We start from the raw sequence: 20,999 nt of genomic DNA, 5'->3' as shown, positions 1-20,999 counted from the left end.
TGTTTTATTGGCACATCGTCTACTGTTGTGACAGACCATTTCTGAAGACTTGCTTAACTTGTCTCCCAAATTCACTTGATTCGAGTGTTGTCAATTTTTACCAACAAGTAAACTTGATTTGATTCTTTCAATAAGCAACAATAATGGTAAAAGTCATAAAAGCAATAAAATATGAATGTTCTATTGGCACAGCGTCTACTTCCATGGCAGTGATGGAACTCCCGCTCGTCGCCTATGGACGTTCTGAAAAAAAAAAGGTCAGAATTATCAGGGATGAGCTGTGGAATGATTTAGCAAAGACTTGGTTTGTTACAGGAGCGATGATGATCTGCCGCTTATTCTGATGGGTACTTAACCCTTGTCCTGCTGAGCGCAACATATATTTTTCTGCACATACAGTACCATCTATATAGCACCCTGTATGGGTACGATTTGGGGGTATTTCTCGTGCAACGCATCACACCGCAGCGAAACGCAACGAATGCAGAAGTAACTATGCCACTACAGGGCAAAAAAATCGGGGGTCTATGATCTAATTAAGACATGAAATTATTGAAAAATATTGTGCCAGGAATGTCAGCAGGACAAGGGTTTTAAGCTGTGCTGTGTTTATAAATTACTGATGATGATGATGACTGGTTTATTTACATAAACACATAAACAAACAAAGGTCTGTGGCAGCCAAAATGGCTGAATTGACGACTTCGTACAATTCAAAATCAATTCAGCCTTACAAATACTGTATATACATATGAAATACGATTTCAACAGTACTATAAAAACAGTTCAGCCGTTATAACATCCGGTATATTTAAACTTTCACATTGTTCAATAACTTTGTCATAAAGTAGATCGAGCTCTTAGTAAATCGAACAGTTCTAGGTCTGAGAGTTTGTAGCTGTATGGAAGGGTTTAAGGAAACAGTGCGGATACAGTTAGTACCTGGAATAGCCTGGCATATGAAGTTAATCCGAATGTGGCAGGTCACGTCGTTCCACTTGTCTTTAAGGGATGGAGAATACATGGTGCAATCTTCGTCGCCCTCATAGCTGTCCGGTTGTCCCGGAGCCCAGGGGCTGTACGACCCAAGTGCAGACCCGTCCATCCACTCAAACATTCCGTCTTTGCGCTGATCGTGCGGACCGAACCAGAGGGGCCAATCGTTGCTCACGGACTTGTACAGGGAGATGAGGAAGGCGTTGGTGTCCGCGTCTCGGGGCATGGCGAGGGTACCGCCGTCTGCACGACAGGCCGCGGCCGCTTCGCTGAAGTTCTTGCGTGTGTCGAAGGCCTTGTAGCAGATTTCACGCCACATTGTGTAACCTTCAGGACAAGATGCTGGGAAACAAGTTTTGTATCAGCATCAGGCCAAGGATGGGTCATGTTAGAAATCATAACATACACCCAATATATCCTTTATCAGCAATTAATATAAATAATAATTATATACTCTCAGGGCTGTATTTAATAACAAATATTCAATATGACACAGATAAACCCTGTTTTCTAGAGGCGACCCCCCCCACACACACACGCATAACATGCTTGTAAACAAACGATGTTGGAAGATGTTGGCAAACTGACCAAGATCAAGAGCAAACATAACAGCTACGTAAAGTCTTTTCAATGTCGTTAAGACGCTTCACCAAGGCGTCGGTTCGGCTGCGATCGTTGTCCAAGTCGCGTGTCAAGGCGTCAACAGCGGCAGGCAGTCGGCGTATGTCGCCTTGGTCGCACTTCGAGGCGTTTAAGTCGCGCTTCAAGGCGTCGGTTCGGTTTTGCTCGTTGTCCAGGTCGCGTGTCAAGGCGTCAACAGCGGCAGAGAGTCGGCGCATGTCGCCTTGGTCGCACTTCAAGGCGTTTTGGTCGCGCTTCAAGGCGTCAACAGTGGCGAACAGTTGGCGCAAGTCGTTTTGGTCGCGCTTCACAGTTGTCGACAGTTGAGATATTTCCTACAAGCGTATTTACCCACGTCAGATTACCGAACGTAAGAATCAAACTTGGAGAAAAACTGCAGAAAACTGTTTCTTGCATCCTGCTAAAAAAAAACAAATAAGATACAGAAAAACAGGTTTAGGTACAAGACTGTTACCTGTTTGTTGCTGAACGTCGGAGGGGCGAATCCCACGGCGCCTAGGCTCAGCAGCACGGCGATGCCGGCGGCCAGGCAGGTGCGGCGGGCGCGGAGGAAGCTACAGACACTTCAGTGGCGGCTTGCTCCACCCGGATCTGGCAGGAAAAACATCCTCCGCTCAGGTAATTTTTACATCAACATTTGCGCATGGTGATGCTCAGTTCAAATAAATGAACGAGGCATGAGTATGAAATAATTCACCACTTGGAAAAACATTATCGTATTGATTGTGCAAATCAGACGCTTAGTTTCATCATTAGTGCCTGTTAATGTTCCACACGCCATACATTACATATGCTATATGTATTAAAGTTCCATTAAGGAAAGCAATGGAATTAAATTATTTGATTACTTTCGCAAAGTATAAACGTTTTACCTGGTTTTGAGGCTTGCACGGCGTCAGGTGTGTTTTCATCGCCGTTCGCACGTGCCTGGTAATCAGTCTGGGGTTTGTTCATGGGCGGTTCGGCTGTAAAATGTAATACAGTCATTTGTAAAAACAAAATGGGCCTTTAACATACGAAACAAACAAAAACTGGCTATAAACGATTTATCGTAACAATTTGCGAATATTTTTGGTATGATTTTTATTGATTGAAACTGCCCGGCCGGGCCCTGGTTTGGAAATGTGACTTTAGCATTAAAAGGGAAAGAAAAAGTTACTCGGATCTGCATGTTTACAGTGGTTTCTTTCTTGCTTAATAATACTTTTGAATTGGTACATCACGAAAATGTGGCGTATTCTCGACAACCTATTTTATAAAGAATATATATTTAATAAAGTTCTCAACAAAAGCCTACCAAAGTACGCGAATGCTATTACATACCAATCAAGGTAACTGCTTAAGATAAACCCTCAACTTTAATGAGATTACAATCACAACGCAATGAAAAGAAAACACAATGCAAGAATAGAGAGAAACTGAAAACGTTTACCTGGTATGTAGACGTTCTCGGGTGTGTTTTCATCGTCATTCGTATGTACCTGGTTATCAGTCTGAGGTCGGTCCATGGGTGGGTCGTCTGGAAGAAAAAAATGTTTTTGATACATTAGGCCATGTTGATTTGATTATATGGATGACATCCGCGCGCGCATGAATTTTCGGCCGTTTCCAAAAAAAAAAAAGTTTTCCACCATACTGTAATTCGTACAAAACAGTTGCAAAATGAGCAAAAATATACCATAAGTTACAAAAAAAAATTAATAAAAACTATACCAATGTCGTAGAATGCCAAAATCAAACGAAAAAAGACGAAATTGTAAAGAAATGAACTTGAAGACTAGATTATTCGCCAAACCATATTCTGTGCCATTTGCTCAACCCTCATGACCACGTAGATTTCATAATGAAAAGAACTTTTTTTTTGCAAAACTTTTTTTTATTCGCACGCGCGCATCAGTTTTGGGGCTCCCTGAGGATGTCATCCATATAATCAAATCAAAATGGCCTTACTGTGAAAATATCTTAACAAACCTTTTTAGATCGTTCTCAACAAAAACCTACTCAAGTGCGCGAAATGTATCACATGCCAATCACGGTAACTACTTAAAATAATCACTCAGCTTTAGTGAGGTTGCAATAACAAAGCAATAACAAAAACGCGATACAAGAAATGAAAGAAACTTCAAACGTTTTACCTGGTATGGTGGCGTACGTGGCTTCGGGTTTGTTTTCATCGTCCTTCGGAAGTGCCTGGTAATCAGTCTTGGGTTGGTCCAAGGGTGAGTCGGCTGGGCGAAAAAAACAAAGATGTTATAAAGTCACTTGTGAAAAATATTGGGCCTTAAACATACAAAACTAACAAGATAGGGAATATAAACGATTTACCTGAGCTAAAGGCGTACATAGGGTTGAACATTTTCGCAGCGGCGTTCCAAAGTGATCGCCGATACGGCAGGGGCTGCCGCATACGTGTGGCGCCTAAAGAATAGAAAAAAAACAGCTGAAATTTAAATGAGACCATCCGTGGATAATTTGAGGCGTTTAATAGAAGGTAGAAGATGCAAAAATGAAGCAAATACCATCATCAGTTTACCTGCATTGGAGTCGTATATAGGGTTGGGCATTTTGGCAGCGGCGTCACCACGTGATCGCTTTGACTGAGGCTGCAGCATGGTTGTGGTGCCTGAGACAAATGAATAAAATTCATCTGTGGAAAATCAACACTACTAGTAAAAAAAAACGATATAGAAATTATAACCTCTGTAGCTGATTTACCTGCATTGGAAGGATACATAGGGTTGGGTATTTTTGCAGCGGCGTCCGCACGTGATTGCCAATAAGGCTCAGGCTGCCGCATGGGTGTGGCACCTGACAGAAAGAGAAAAATTCATACAGGAATATAAGGTGTTTGTCTTCGCCTAATCGTCAAATAGTTGCCTTCGTCTAGACGGCTATGAAATCGCCTCGCTATACATGGTGTGGGATAGCCTCTACCAGGCACCGCGGATCGCTGAAAAAATAGTAGAAATTGGCCGAAATAAAGGGATAGTATACCAGAAAAGATCCAGGGCCATAGAAGCTCCAATTTGCGAGCCACGGGCGATCCGCGGTGCCTGGTAGAGGCTAACTAGGCGGCATAACTCCTGAAGGCATGGTTCGATGTTCATGATTTTTGGTAGGCAGGTCACCGTTGGGAAGACAAAATTAAAAATCTGGACCTCATAGCGTTCCCTACGTCACTGCAGTGGACCTTTTGTGTTCGTCGCTTTTCTTTCGAACAGGATACCTCGAAAATCTGTAAATGGATCTTTAAACATCTAATTTATCACCTTACCCTCCAAAGCAATATCCCACTGACGAAAGCATGAGTTCTCTGAACGGCGTGTGTCCCAAACCGTGCCTGGGGCAAATCTACATTCTGGGACACGCGGGGTCTGTCCCGAACAGTGCCTGACCGGGCACAGTTCTGGGCACACAAGGGCCTTGACCCATACCGTATAAAGATTAAAGGGATTTCTTGTTGTTATCAAATACACCCATACAGCAAAGTATGCAATAGTCAGTAAGTGATCATATACTCTTTCTCTTTTTTCCTGATTGTACCAAAAATCCAGAGCACGGTGGTCAAAATTGGGCCCAGATCTCCCCACCTGCAGTAAAACCCGAACCATGTTCGATATGACGTAATTCGAATAGAACGGTGTTCGAAATGGGGTCACTCGCGGTCATTTACAGTAAACCTGGGTCTTCCGGCGCCTTTTTACATGTGTACCTCCTAACAGAAAAAAATCCACCTTTAACAAATATAAACCATTTCCTGGACAACTACACGTCTGCCTTCATTATTTTGTAGTGGGCTGGAACATGAAACGAAGCTACTGCCGTTATCGTGGGTGACCTTGAAGATCGCAATGCTTGTACTCGCCAGCCTATATAAACACTGCTCATATTCATGCCGTATGACATGCGTGCAAAACTCTTTAAAGATTGGAAGCATGAAGAGTCCAACATATCTCATTAATGGCTCAAAATGACCGTAATGGGTTTGTCCAGAATCGTGTCTTAGGCATTTTTGGAAAATGACCTTGATTTTGAATTATGAGCAATCGAGTGCGAAAAATGTCAAAAAATAATGCCGTTTTTTCACATTTACGTCGACAAAAACATACTTAAAATCAGAAATTAAAATAGTCCTAAGACACGATTTTTGATCTTATTACTAGTCGTCGAAAAATATAAAAATCGGGGATTTTGGGTAATATACGTAGCCAATCCTAAATGGAGTTTGCCTAAAAACATGACTCGGACTGTCTCGGACAGGCGCTCCAAATCCCAAAACAAATCGTCTTTCGGAAAGAGATTTTTTAAAAAATTAGTAATTTAACGTAAACAACTAACACTAAACCTACGTAAAGACGACAGTTTCATTTTATTTTGACGGAATTTATCCTTCAATACTATTTGCTTATTTTCAAGTGTTTTACGGGCAGTCCAAAACAGGCCAAACTTGCGTCTTGTAACCCGATACGTTTTCGAACCCCCTTAGCAATGGGAAAGAATACCGTAGTGACAGACCGCCGTGAAGACGGGTTCTTTACCTGCAGACGTTGCGTGACGTTTCACGCCATCGACATCTTCGTATGTGTGTGAAGACGTGTCCTGGTCTTCCCGCTGCTTGTCATGATCAGAAGCGCCGTTTCCGTGGCGGACACGCCCGCGTGAACCACTCTGCTGGACGGGACACGGTTGGGACGGCGACTGGCTGGTTTGGCGGCTGTCGGGGCCGGAGACAGGCGGCCGGACAGCCTTTCCCTGCCCGCTCATTTCGATCGTAATGTGCAGACTGTATCGTTGCACAATGTATAACTAGCTGTAAAACCCATGAATAATACCTTAATTTGTCTGACAAAGTAGGGCTACATTTGCTCTATTTTGGAAGAATGACGTCATTAATGTGATTTTATTGGCCAAAAACGTCTAAATAGGTGTTTCCCTGAAAACTAAATGGTATTCAACATAACTGTACCAAAAGTGTTTATGACAGAATATTATGGTGTACTAAGTCTTATGTTGCCCATAGCAACACCGGTGACGTCATAAAATGACGCCATGCATATTTAAGATCCGCCATCTTGGATCATCAATCTTGAATTTTCAAAAATAGTTTTTTTTTTCATGATAAAGCCTAAAATACATCGTAAACATACTAAAGACCTTCATTTAAACCTTTTTTTGAAAAAGAAATGGAAGTATTGATGAAATTTTAATGAAAATAACCTGTATATACCTGTTCTAATGATATGGTCCGCCATCTTGGATTTTGGCCAATAACGTAATCAAATTAGCATAAATTATGTATATTTAATGATAAAATTTACATCAAATTATATGGGATGTTATTATATTAGAAACCATGAGTAACTTGACATAAAACCCATAAAATTCTATTGTTGAAACAAGTAGTACTAAATTTAGCAAAAATGCCTGTCAGAAACCCGTTGCCATGGCAACACAAAAAATTATTATCTTATTCCAATGATAGAGAATTTTTGCCAACAATATTCTAGGAAAAGTCACCAAGTTTGGCCGTTCTACGGCTAGCCGTTCAGACGCTAGGTGACATCAAAGTTGCCACCGGTCTAGGTAGGGTTAGGTTGTGTTTACCCTAATGTGATAGCTGCATAGAGCCAGCATTTGTATTGTCTTGCAATCTCAATATAAAGATAAAGAGAATGGAGATAAAATAAAGAAAGAGATAAAATTAAGAAATAATAAAGACAAAATACTAGAAACTTGCTAGATGGGGCGAATACGTGACCATTTTTATGTTTACCGAAGGAAAACGTACTGTTTTATTAAGTTTCTTCCTCCTCTTCTGTTCCAAACAATAAACTCTGACCTGGCCAATGACATGATTTGTTGACGTCTGCCACCATGGTGACTGGTGCATGGTTACATAATGTTGCAATTTCATGGTCTGCTCTACTCCTGTCACCATATACTAGTACATGTATGTGAATGTGTTTGAGTAAAAATTAACAGGGCAGACCATGTCCGAAGGTAAACATTATACATTTGCTTTGCAAATGTAATTACTTCTCTAGTCTATTCATAATTTTTCCATATCCTGCTAGCACCATACGTACAAAACCATATGATAACTAGAAAGGCCAACATTTGCTCGTATTAAAAAAAAATGAGCACCTAGAGACCACGTCTAGCGATAAAATAGACGTAAAACAAGAACAACAATCACAATCAACAAGCTTGGTTTGCTCGCCAATTTCGTAAGGAACGAATGTTTTGTAAAACCCTACATAAGCCTCGCTCCACGCGCCACGCCTACCAAATATCCCCCTCCAGACAGTGTGCCAAGTCGCCGCCATAAAGTAGTGCGAGGCAATTGACGCGTCTGTAGTAACGGTTTACCGATTCAATACGTGGATAACTTTTTCGTCTTCTTCTTTTCGTTCTCTAACTTTGTAGGTAACATATACTGATATGAAGATCCCAGGTTTCGGAGGCATAGGCTCTATTTTTGCCCATCAGATTTTTGCAATATCTGAGCGGATGGATATAAGTAGAATCCTGCGGTCGTCTGCAGATTGTAGCGTCAGTGCAGGGCGACCATGGTGAGGTGAGGATCGGTGTTTGCTTGTGTACGAAGTATTTTTCCACGACTGCTTTTAATTGTCGCACATACTGGCTGTTTCGCAGTGTTTTGGGGTTTGTAGTTACTGGTGTGCTGTTAATTTCGTAAGGGTCATTCATGGCGTTCAGCCCATGGCCCTCTAACAGCAAATTATAGATAATAGAAAATATTTTGCGGAGTGGGAAATACATAACGAATAAACAACCGTTACGGCAGTTTTGACAGAAACCCTCGCTACAGTACTGTATTGGATAATTGTGGTTGTGAGTTAGTGTATCTGTGGGTCGATTTCAGCAAGTGTACACGTGTGTTTCTGTTGCATTTAGGTCCATTGTGTTTACTTAATGAATACATTCAAACAACCATTACCCAGCACCTTATAATGGCCTTGCTTATGGCGTGGCCATGTACGTGCACAGATAACTACATGTTTATTTCATGGGTTAACCCTGTCCTCATTCATCGTCGTTAGTTGGAGATTGTAGATGTCCGTTACATTTTTGTTCTTATCTCGTATCTGCTGCCTATTGTAATACCCTAACTAGACCATTTCAGTAGGAATTTTCACCACAACTGTACCCGACTTTAACAGTTCGGGTGAGATATGCAACTGTTGAACAGTTTAACTTGTACTTACATCAGATTGTGACCATCTATAGTATGTACAGTTGTATATACTTGACTTCGTTGTCGATACTATGCACAAGTTAAAGTAATATATTCTGGGAGTTCCTCTATTTTTGGATGTCTGTAACTCTCCTGTAAATATGTCTTTTTTTTACAGATCAACCCAGAGAGTATTGTGACAAGTTGAGATGGACGTGTGCGACTTACGCATGCCTCTGACTGTGAAAACATAACCAGTAATACTAATAGTTCATAATACAAGCGTCGGACGACTCCAAACACATCTTGATTTTTTTTACATAGGTGACAAAAAAGCAAACACTGACAGGGAATGGTAGATTATCCAGCTAACTCAGTGTGTTAGTCAGCTAGTCTTAAAAGCTATCAAGCCTCTTGGAAACCCAGACCTCGGGGACTGTGCCTCTGGCTCAGTGGGGGCTTGTTTAGCTTAGTTAGATGGGTTTGTTGGATGTTAATGCCTGAAATCATTTTTTCGTGTTTGCCCATGTCCAATACTCGTTTTATGTAAATATGAAAGTCATGAAATATTGGTTGATATATACCTCAACCATGTCCCAAACATACTGAGCATTGTCCTGCACTCTTGCCTTCATCCCCCTGTGGAAGTGTCCCTTTACTGGCCTCACTCCTACCACTGAACAGCATTACTATGCTGTCCTGTATAATTTGCATAATATTTTTTTCAAGTCATTGTTTTCTGAATAGATGCAGCCATGTACTGTTTGACTACAGTGTTGGTGTTTTGGAAATAAAAGCATTTTAATAAGATACATTCCAAATTAGTTCATGATATCGTACACGATATCATGTTACAGCAATATGCTACTTCATTACCTCCGGGTAGGGATGTATATCCCGAGCGCGGAGGTTTTGTGAGGGAAGACGAAAATTGCGTTCGCACCCGTTTCTCGCGTTTGGGTGGACGGATATGTCTGGGACTTGGTATACGTTTTGCTGTTGGGCTGTAGATGGTGCACGTTGTTTTGGTTTTTTAGTATGTGTGTTTTAGTGCGTGAAAATGATGCGTTTAGACCGCCGATGGACACCCCTTTCAGTGTTGAAAGTCGGGCCTCAGCTTTTGACCTTTGCATGTATAATCACCATTGAGGTCGCGACCACTGATCTGACCTTTCACACAGAGGGGTGTCAGCATTCTTTGAAACTGTTCAGATGTGAACCACATGTGCCGTCAATCAACGTCTCGTGCCTGGTGGGATCGCGCGGGTCGCAGCCAGCGAACTTCCGGGTGGGCCAATGGGTCAGGGGTCAACGCCCTCTTGCGCAATTTCGGATGTTTTCGGCTTGAATACCGTGGTATACTGTCTCAGACCTTCTCGGGACTCGGTGTATCTTCTGTTAATGGGCTGTAGATGGTGCAGGTTTTTTTTGTTTTATTGTATATGTGTTTTGGGGCGTAAGATTATTTGTATTTCCTTTTCGTGTCTCGGACACCCGTTACTGTGTTTGTTTACATTATCGCTGGTCGCTGAGGGTCGGGCAGCCAGATTCGCCACCGGATGCCTCCTGTCCTTTCTATTTTTGGGCTCCAGTCGGCTAGGGGGGATTAGTGATTTCACACATCATTTAGCCAATTACAAACATTTCGAAACTTTTCGAAAAAAATGGTATTCGCGCGAATTCACTAGTTAATTCAAAGAACAGTCCCAACATGCACCCAACATTCTGCAACATACATTACAATACCCGGAGGTACAAAATCTACGATTTTCCTTGTTTAATACTGTAATACACAAGCGTGCAAACCAGTTTTCACCTTGGTTGAGATATCCGCATGGAATGCCCTCATTGCTTTACTTTTGTATGCACTGCAATGACCAAGGATGATCTCCCACAGATCCATGTACATGTTAGTGTAGACAAGGTGCTTTTTTCTCACCTTCCACCCTCAGCAGAGACTAAGTGCTGGACTAGAGGCTGGGGGTCTTCCTATTTGATGTTAAACTTAGCATTTCAGAAAACCATGCAAAATGTTGCAATATCAAACTAGGCATGTAAGAAGAACATACAAAATGTTGCAATATCAAACTAGGCATGTAAGAAGAACATACCAAATGTTGCACTATCAAACTAGGCATGTATGAAGAACATACAAAATATTGCAATATCGGACTGGACTGTTTACTATTGTCCATCCCTTGTTTAATCTTATGCCACACTGATTATATCTGATTTCATGGATGACATCTGTGCACATACTAGATTTTCGCCTGTTTCCAAAATTAATAAAAATGGCTTGAGCAATGATCTGAGTCTTCCTCTGTGTTGCTGGAACCTTTCGTCTTGGAATCTTGCAGCCCCTGTGTTTGGGTTGTTATTTGCATCTCTGGGAACCATGTGTTCAAAGGGATAGAATGTATAGTCCTCTTTGATCTGCCAATGATAACACATCTTGTTGACGGTGGAGGTCATGTACCATGCTGCATCACTTAGTTACTGTTGTAGTTGACAGCCATTAGGTATGCATCGCAGCCACATGCCTGCAATTTCTTGAGCTATAATAATTGAACACAGCATTTATAAATTTAAAATGTAAAATCCCTCAGTTGCTTACGAATCCTTAAAGTTCTCGACAGTTTGTCATCCCTCACACATTTTGGCCAACCCCTGCTTTCCTTGCACCACCAAATCCTGGATTATATAGCCTGGAAAATAGACAAAATTAGAGCTGTAATAGAAATAAACTTTCTCAAATAAATATGAAATGCATGGAATCCAGAAGTCTTGAAAAACAAGAAGCGACGATCTGCATTTTTGTTTTTACTAGTACACTTGCTGTTTTACTGTCAGTCTTCCTTTATGTTGCTGGAACCTTTCGTCTAGGAGAACTGGGACAATATATCCTCAGAATAGGTGTCCGGTGGTGTGTGGAAATCCCATTTGCAGCCTCTGTGTTTTGGTTGTTATTTCCATCTCTGGGAACCATGTATTCAAAGGGACCATAGGCGCTGATTGCTAGAACTTATAGTCCTCCTTGATCTGCCAATTATAACACATCTTGTTGACGGTGGAGGTCATGTACCATGCTGCATCACTTAGTTACTGTTGTGGTTGACAGCCATTAGTTACGCATCACAGCCACATGCCTGCAATTTCTTAAGCTGTAATAATCGAACACAACATTTATAAATTTAAAATGTAAAATCCCTCAGTTGCCTACGATTCCTTAAAGTTGAAAGTTGACTTGTGCTATACATGTACCCGATAGTACTTAAATCATGTGGCACTACTAGTACTAATATTCCTTAGGGAGAGTCCAAGTGTTAAAAAAAATATTTTGCAAACACTCAACTGTTTCCTGTGCCTGCCTGTACAGATTTTTTCACATCCCTGTCCCTGCCATCATCACTGGTCTGTTGGAGATCAGCAGGCTTTATATTCGCTGCCCTGTTTAAGGCACTAAGAGTTAAATACCTAGAGAGACTTTTTGACCATGAACTGAACCATGTGAAAACGAGTACCAAGAGACAACCTCTAGCGATACATTAGACGTAAAACAAGGAACGCTTGTAAAGGGGGCTAGTCTGGGGTTGAGATTGGCGAATTAGGAAGAAGAAAGATATAAACTTACGGGTCAGGCCGATTCCTTCAGCTTCCTCGATTAGCCACGCGTTCTTCTTCGCTTTGTTTTAGTGATTACAAAAACATACTCAACTACTACGGCTACTTTCTGGACACCACCCAGTCACGGGAGTCTTCTGCGTCGTTGCTGGACAGCGACAGTCGTGACCTGTCTTGCGACCTACTCGCCTATTATGTCTTACAGCTCAAAAGAATGAAATTTCATTTAATCCTCGTTTCTCGCTTTTTTTTGTGCTGGAGAAGCTGACCCAAGTAATAAATTTCCACAATTTTGTATCAGCAAAGAATCATTTGAAGATATGGCTTGTAAATATATAGATAAAATTATTTTCTATGTCGCACTTCGTGTCTTATGTTTAGCAAAAATATGTATGTGTACATAAACAGTTTCTTGACATAGCACCACCACCATGGTCCTGACAGGGGGGTGTCAAGGCACCAGCGCCAGGGTTCTGAAGGAGGGGGGTGGGCGGTTTGTGATGTACTCTATCTTAGAGAAGTTATTTCCGAACTTTCCTCAGAACGAATTTAAACATAGCTTCGCCATTCCTGAATTCTTTTTGATGTCATTACTGTCTAACAGAACGCCTTCTTTCTCGTTTTATTGGTGAATGTATTTATTCTGGACAGTTTGTCATCCCTCACACATTTTGGCCAACCCTTGCTTTACTGTTTGAGTTTGTTAAAATACTCTGTCTGGTGTCCAGCTCCTTTGCACCAAATCCTGGATTATATAGCCTGGGAAATAGAAAAAAATTATAGCTGTATTAGAAATAAACGTTCTCAAATGAATATGAAATGCATGGAATTCATAAGTCTTAAAAAATAAGAAGCGACGATCTACATTTTACTAGTACACTTCGTTCTACGTACGGAGGACTGGTGGAGTACTCCCACTTGCTGCCAGGTGTGTCCTTCTGAGCTGTACCATTAGATGTCTCTGAGTCATGGTCCTATGGTCTCTTCAAGGGTATGCTGCTGGCTTTCTGTTCTGTATCTGTAACTGTAAGTGTATAGCCGGTATAACCGCCTTTCGGCGTAACACACCAGATTCGCAGGCACGCGGCGCTGAATGTATAAGACGTCCTGCAAAAAGTCGCCAACCAAGGCGGTAAAATACGCCAACCAAGGAGGTAAAATACGCCCTGTTAATTCTTCATACATTATATGGACAGCAGCACGTTGTATTATCGTCCCTGGTCGCTACCAGGAAACCTTAAGACACCAGTCTGGTACGATCCTGCCAGTGTTGCTCTCAGGTTTCAGGAGCTTTCCCTTATCAATGGTGTGTGTCCATGTTGCATCTGATGACCTGTAAAGCCTGCCAGTATACACAGATTTTGATCTAAAGAGAACGTACCTTGACATTCATCGTTGACTGCAAAAAGGAGCCCACAGGTTGTCGCACGAGAAATTCTTTTTGTTACACTACATACACTACATTTAAAACAATACTATAAACATACTATATGGCCAGGAGCTCTGGACACCGGTGTGCCTTGAACAAGTCGAAGATGGCTAAATCTGGCTGGCCTTCGCTCACTCCCAGGACCTCGCGCTGAGCCGTCACGTAGGGGATCAGGACCTTATCCGCATAGCGGTCCATGGTGGAGGCGTTGGACCAGTGAGACTCGCTGTGATAAATGTCCCACTCCTCCGGGAAGTTGAGCTTGGGGTGGCAGGCGATTGTCTTTCCCTGGTACACGAGCTGGGGCGGCAGAAGCTGGTCAGACAGTGTGATGGCGAGGAGCATGGTGATTTGACTGGCGGCAGAAACCTCGTGTTTCACAGTTTTTAATGCCCTTCAATATTTCCTCTTTATAATACACAGGCGATGTACGTTTGATGGAAAGTCCTTATTGAGTAAGTTTAGAAGAACTTTACGAAAGTAGACTACTATCTATAGAAGCGGCTGCCATCTTGGATCATGACGTCAACTTATTTTAACAGATATTTTCACAATTGAACATTTGTCAATCAAGACTTGTACCAACAAGAAGGTTCAACAACAACCTATCTATCTTACATAGGGTATATTATGTGTAACGACAAAACGCTATCCCGTTGATCGCTTGCAGCAGTACAGACATTTCAGAATTCGGTGCTCTTCGCTGCTTGGCCCTTGCAGAGCCCGTTCTTACATTGTTGCCTCGTGTTCGCCTTTTTACTGTACGTACTGAAAGTAATTGAACAAGTAATTTCTAAGTGCTTAAAAATCAATATCAAAGGAGTCATGTTGGTATTATCAAGAAAATCTTACATCGTTGATCAGATCCTTTGGTAATTAAACAGAATTTGCCAATAAATATACTGTGTACATGTTATACATTTTTAAACATAAATGTTAGTCCTTTAGGCGAGTTATGGTCTGTCGTTATGATCTGTTAGTCTGTGTATAGCGTGATGAAATCTTACCGTGTTGGTGGCCTTCTGTGCTCTTCCTTATCTTCCTCTGTTGCTACCTTCTTCATGTATGGGAACTTGTCCTTTGCGAAGTCATAGCCTGTGTCCAAGAATGGGGTTGTCACTTTCTTAGAGTGTTTGGCCGTCATACTTGTAGATCCACAGCTTGCACAGTGGCATTGGCACCTCGCCTTGCAGACAATCTGTTCCATGTCTCCTGAAGGTAACTGTGTTCTTGTTTTATTGAAAAAGACCGGAAATGGTGCAAGGCTGGGGCTGCAGGTTAACAAGGTGGGTCTTCTGATGGTGAATCATGAAAGACTACTTCTACTCCTTCAAGGTGCCAGTGTGTGCCATATCCAGGTTGCCAAAAGGCACACACACGCTCACAATGGGTCTGTGCTTCTCTGGGGTACTTCTTCAACAAGGATATGGGGATACGGGTTCTCATCTGTGACAGCAGTTTCGCAGTTTGAGAGATCTTGTAGTTGTTCCTGCATTCTTGTTGTGGCATCTAACTAAGATGTTGGTGATTATATGACCGGGGTTTGCGTAGTTTGCAGAGGTCTTTGTGATGCATTTGAAGGTGGAGAAGTGTCGTTCTTCATTTTCCGCCATGAGAGTGCTGATTGCAGCAATTCTGTATAATACCGGTGTGTGGTCCCGTATGGAATGGATGTACTGTCCCCAAAGCCTTCTCTTTGTGATGTTGCGAGGATTCCCAGGAAAACACTCCTTCCTCATGAAGTGGTGTTTTGATACAGCGTTGGACAGCCGGTAGACGGTGGTGGTGGTGGTGCGATAGTCTGCAGCTACATAGCAGAGCTTTTGAATATCAACGAGACTGTACAGCAGCTGCATCACCTCCGTCCTTGCTTTCCCTTGCTGTTCCAGTTCTTTGGTCAGGATCACTAGCAGTTCTCATGTCAGAGGCTCTGACAGTGTCCTTGTCTCCGAGGATTGCCTGTTTTACTGTCCGTATGGTCTCTGCAACTTCTCTGCATACATGTGCTGGTAGTTTTTCCAACACGTTTTTGTGTGATTGTAGATGGCTTACATGCTCTCACTGGCGGGAGCTTCCAGGTGTTGTATGTTGAGTTCTGTAAGGCTTTGTGTCGGGTTTGGCTGGAGCAGTGTTGGCATTCTCTTGCTCCCATGAAGCATCCCCATCATTTCCTGCTGTAGGTCTTTTTTGGTTAGACTGTCTACCATCTCATATGGTACAGCACCTCTGTAGATTAGTTCGTCCTGCGTTTCGTCCTTTGTCAGCTGGCTGAAGGTGTCCGAGAGAGTCTAAAAGTTTTTAAAGAAGACACGGTCAGCACCTGAATGGTTAACAAGAGAAAACGAATGCAAGTTTATCTTGAATTGATAAACATTCTAAGACTTGTGAAAGGCTTTACCTACAAACCATGCATTACTTTAAAACACGATGTAACATGATGGCCAAGGTGCAATCGTCACACATCATGCAAAGTACAAAGTAAGCTCTATACTTTATTTTAACAATGCCTTGTAATTAAATGTAAACCTTTAATGTAAAAATTTAATGTAATGACAACCCCAGCCATGTGGCAAACCTCTGGTATACATACGTCTTTTTGCCTGTTCTTTTTGTTGCCGCCATCTTCATCCCATTTGACATCCATTACCTGCACTATGTCATCTGTCGAAATCATTCCATGTTTTCTATGACTATTTCCCTGTTTTTAACTCCTCAGACCGGAGATTTGCATCCAGTAACATTGCCATTTCGCTTTCAATTAACAGATATTATCGTTAGCTTTCTGAAGTTCAGCTCTACATGTTTTGCAATACATAAAATGTGTTTCAGCAACATATTTAAAATATACAGTACAACACGGTAGGCATTTAATTGACCTTCCCTTTCTAACGGTGTTTTCAAATTTGATGGCCCTCTGTGTAACTGTGTTCTTTTATTCAATTGTGAACATTCCTTTCGTCTAAAACCTCCTTGGTCAAACAGAATGCCCCAACTTTGATCGACCCTTCCCACGCTTTTGCATTATTGTTGTACTTCAGCGTTGTAGGTTTCTTACCTTTTGGGTTAGATGGCGGAGTCCACTTCGGCTTGCTACCATTTCCCTCCTTTGTTTGTCTTCCGTTTTCCCTCCTGCTCGTTTGCCCTTCCCGATTTGCTACTCGCGGCCTGCACTGGAGGGCTACTGGAACTCGCACCTTGGGGGTCTACGACGCCTGTCAGGTGCCGCCAGGCGATCTGAGGTTCTGTTTCCGAGTCTCCACCTACGGATGTGTTGTCAGTCTCAGGCTATCAGCTATGATGCTGTTCTTGTGGATATCTTTCTCTGATCACGGCAATGTCGACATGTAGTCAAGTGCGATCAAGGCGTCATCTGAACTAAATGTTAGAAAAACTAAATGAGGTTATACCGTAAGACGGATAGCAACGTTTGAAACAATTGCGAAATATACAATCACATTTTCCTTTTCTTCCGAACCCCACACTTTCTTAATGGCTGTTACTTACCATTTTCCAAACATATGCTTGCCGTAAGAAGACATCTGCATCCTTCGTCAGATGTTGTGAACTTTATGAGTGGTATTTTGGTGGTTTTGAGTGGCTAAAGGTAGATAGGATATAATGATAAATTTAACACCGGGTTGATACGAAACGATAATATTTGTTGAAAAAATGACTGACTGATGACAGGTGAAAAGTTGCTGGTTTGTGATAAGTTTCCCGAACTTGTCGGGAGGAACCTTATACATCTGTTGTCTGTTTCTAAAGTATGAAAAACGGTCAGAATTATTGTCCATGTGAAAATCACAATGTGTATACTTAACGTTTCCAAGGGCAAGGCGAACATTAAAATCGCCGCCAAGTAGAACAAATCCGATAGAGCTGTATTTACTGAAGCAGATATTTCATCTTTTAGAATATGATGTTCTGAGCATCTGTTGATTTAGATGTTTCTTTCTTACATAATATTTGTACTCATTTTTATAGAGACTGACAATACTTCCCGAAGATCATTTCGCTCGCTTACTCTTTTGTTTATGTTGGTAAAAGAATAACTATAGTTGGGGATATCAATTATTGTGTTGCTTGTGCTCCAGGTCTCCAGAAACGAGAAAAAAGTTTAACTTTTTGACATAAGACCGAAAATCGGAAACTTCCAATGTTGTGCCTAATCCGTAAACATTCCAGACGATTTTGCTTCCGTCTGAAAATGCTTTCATATCGTTACACACGTTCTTCAAGACAAAGGAAAAGTAAAATAGAAAAAAAATTACAAGGTATGGTTATCATGACATTATGAACATATTGCCCCCCCCCCCAAACAAACTGTAAAACAATGAGATCCACCTTCTCCAAGTCCGACAACAGGTTAAAAGTTTTATGTGGTTCTTCTTCATCATCTTATACAATATAACACTTTGTGTCCCTGTATACCATTTCGCCTCTTTCCCCCCGTCCTGAGTTGCAGTGTAACACTTGTTTTACTTGACAAGCCACTAGTTTACTTGGATCTTTTATGTACTCGGGCAATGACCGTTTCAGTTTCTTCACTTCCCTTTTCTCCCTCTCGTCCAGCAGCTTGCTCTGAAGTTTTGTTCGGGCATCTTGGACACTACGCATCATCATGACACTACCATTTTGAAATGATGTGAATCCGGCAATTATTATGTTGAATTGGTTGAGAAGGAGGTAAATGGTGTGATTCTATTGTTCTCCCTTGAAGTCGCACCTTAGTGCGTAGGTAAGATTGGGTGAAAATTCGGCGATTACCATATCACTGCTAAGTGATTATGCAGGTTTTGGGTGAAATTCTGCGAGTTTATTTTGCGCCGAATTACAATAGAAATCCACACCATTTCAACTAAAGATTATAACGCCTGTTAATTGTGCCAAATGACGGCATGTGCGCGTTTGTGTGGTGAAGTTTCCGTGTCAAGCCGAAGCCCAAGCCGCAGTCTGGTCAATGATCTTTCTCAGTCCGGCAGCTGCAGCCCATATTTTTTCCAGTTGAAGTAGCGGTTGGAGTATCGTAGGAAATACATTACAGATAATGTTATTGATTTTAGTGAAGTTTAAACCAAATCCAACGGAGCACGCTGATTGACCTTCTGGTGATCATTTCTACCCTACCGTTGTGTTTGGATGCGGTGCGTTCTCTCCATTTTGTCCCCGCCATATTGGACAAAAGTTTGCAAACGTTGTTTTTATCCCACAAAGTTAGTTTACTTTCCGATTTGCCATGTGAATTTCTTCTGTGCTGGATAGTCCATTTAACGGGCTCTCGTGGCGCTCGAAGCCAGGATAGTGGACAAATAGGTACTTGATTATTTACTGTTTGCAAGGACGAGAAAAATATACTGTTACGCATGGGATATTTTCACCACATGGCATGTGTAGATTGCGAAATTTGAGCAATGCTTTTTTTGTGTGGGAGGGTCCCTACTCTTATGAACTCAGTCTGCTTTTTGAAAATCAACAAGAAAGCAAGCGGCGGCAATTTTCTCTGGTACCACTGTGGTAGCAGGATATTTTGTTTTGACCCTGGCCTATCGTTAGGTTCCGCGGCTTACCGTTTTTCACGATGGTCCAAGGCTGTCAAAAATCCTCACTTGGAAGTCATTGATATTAATGAATGAATGAAGACCTTTATTGTACGCAAATACCCACTGGGTTCACAGGAAAGACGTCACAGTTTGCAATGAATATATAAAATGTACAAGCTAGCGCTTATTCTATGTAATATGGACATATAGTCTAATAATTACGATAATTTGGCCTGTTCTCGCTTCTTAGTAGATATAAGTACATATGTGTTTTAAAATCGGTTTGTCTAAAGCCATTAGAAATATGAACTTATCTGTGTTACTAGGATGTGTGAAAGGGGGAAACATACATTGCAATAGTAATGAGAAATCGGTGTCAATAATTTATTTCACTCTTGGCAACAAACACTCCACATCTATTTCAGGAAAGATTCTAAAGCAAAAACACTATTGAAATGAAGGATATCCCTCTAGCTACAAGAACAACAGAATCTCACTTTCTTTAACAGGTCAAATTTGGTAAATTTTAAGTAAAGAAAAGGATTTTTAAAGGGAATTCTCTTCAAATTACCAATCAGTGTCTACAGAATCTACTCAAATCTACCCAAACATGGTGTCTAACAAAACTCAACGCTAAGAACTTAACAATTCTTATTCATTAAACAGTTTCTGACAAACTTTGAAACTTACTTTATTTACAAAGGAAATCTTTGCAGCATTACAAAATATGATTCAATAATTGCTCCAGACATCTCATGACTAGAAATTCAAAAGATTTACAGGAACTTCATTGTACTAAATGCTGACCACTAAACAGTGGGACTTCTTGAAATCTACATCAAATTTACGAGAAAATAACAAGAACTAAGGTACTAGTATCCTTTGTGCTGAATGATGGCCATCTATAGGGACAGTTTAGGCATTCTCGTCAAATTAGCATCTAAGAAGTACAGGTAGCCTCCATCATATGCAGTAACAAGAGGAGGACACAGCACCTTACTACTCAAATGTCAGTTTCTTCTTGATGGGAATTCTCTTCCCTGTTGAAGCCTTGAAGGCCTTTGCAGGAGGTTGGATGTTCCTTTCTGGAACATACTTCCAGTACTTCGCCTGGGTCTTTGTCTTAGGTCCCGGCTTCGCCTGGGTCTTCATCCTAGGTCCCGGCTTCGCCTGGGTTTTCATCCTAGGTCCCGGCTTTGCCTGGGTTTTCATCCTAGGTCCCGGCTTTGCCTGGGTTTTCATCCTAGGTCCTGGCTTCGCCTGGGTCGTCCTAGGTCCTGGCTTCGCCTGGGTCGCCCTAGGTCCTGGCTTCGCCTGGGTCGTCCTAGGTCCTGGCTTCGCCTGGGTCGTCCTAGGTCCTGGCTTCGCCTGGGTCGTCCTAGGTCCTGGCTTCGCCTGGGTCGTCCTAGGTCCTGGCTTCACAAAATCAACAAATATCTTGGGTGAAAATATAAAAACATCCAAAGGACCACTGACAACCACTTTAAACCCTATGATTTCGATCACAAACCTGGGCTGACGGAAAAACAATTCGAGCTGGCTGGAGCCATGCATGATACAGTCTTAATGATGT

The 20,999-nt window shown here is 41.8% G+C and overlaps 1 pseudogene; it reads right to left on the bottom strand.

The window, feature by feature from the left end:
- Positions 1-232: 232 nt before the first annotated feature.
- Positions 233-6,402, bottom strand: LOC109466207 (annotated as a pseudogene).
- Positions 6,403-20,999: the final 14,597 nt, after the last annotated feature.

The sequence above is a fragment of the Branchiostoma belcheri genome, unplaced genomic scaffold, assembly GCF_001625305.1.
Source record: "Branchiostoma belcheri isolate BF01 breed outbred unplaced genomic scaffold, Haploidv18h27 scaffold160, whole genome shotgun sequence".
Classification (NCBI taxonomy): Eukaryota; Metazoa; Chordata; class Leptocardii; order Amphioxiformes; family Branchiostomatidae; genus Branchiostoma; species Branchiostoma belcheri.
This window is presented reverse-complemented; position numbering and strand designations above follow the sequence as displayed.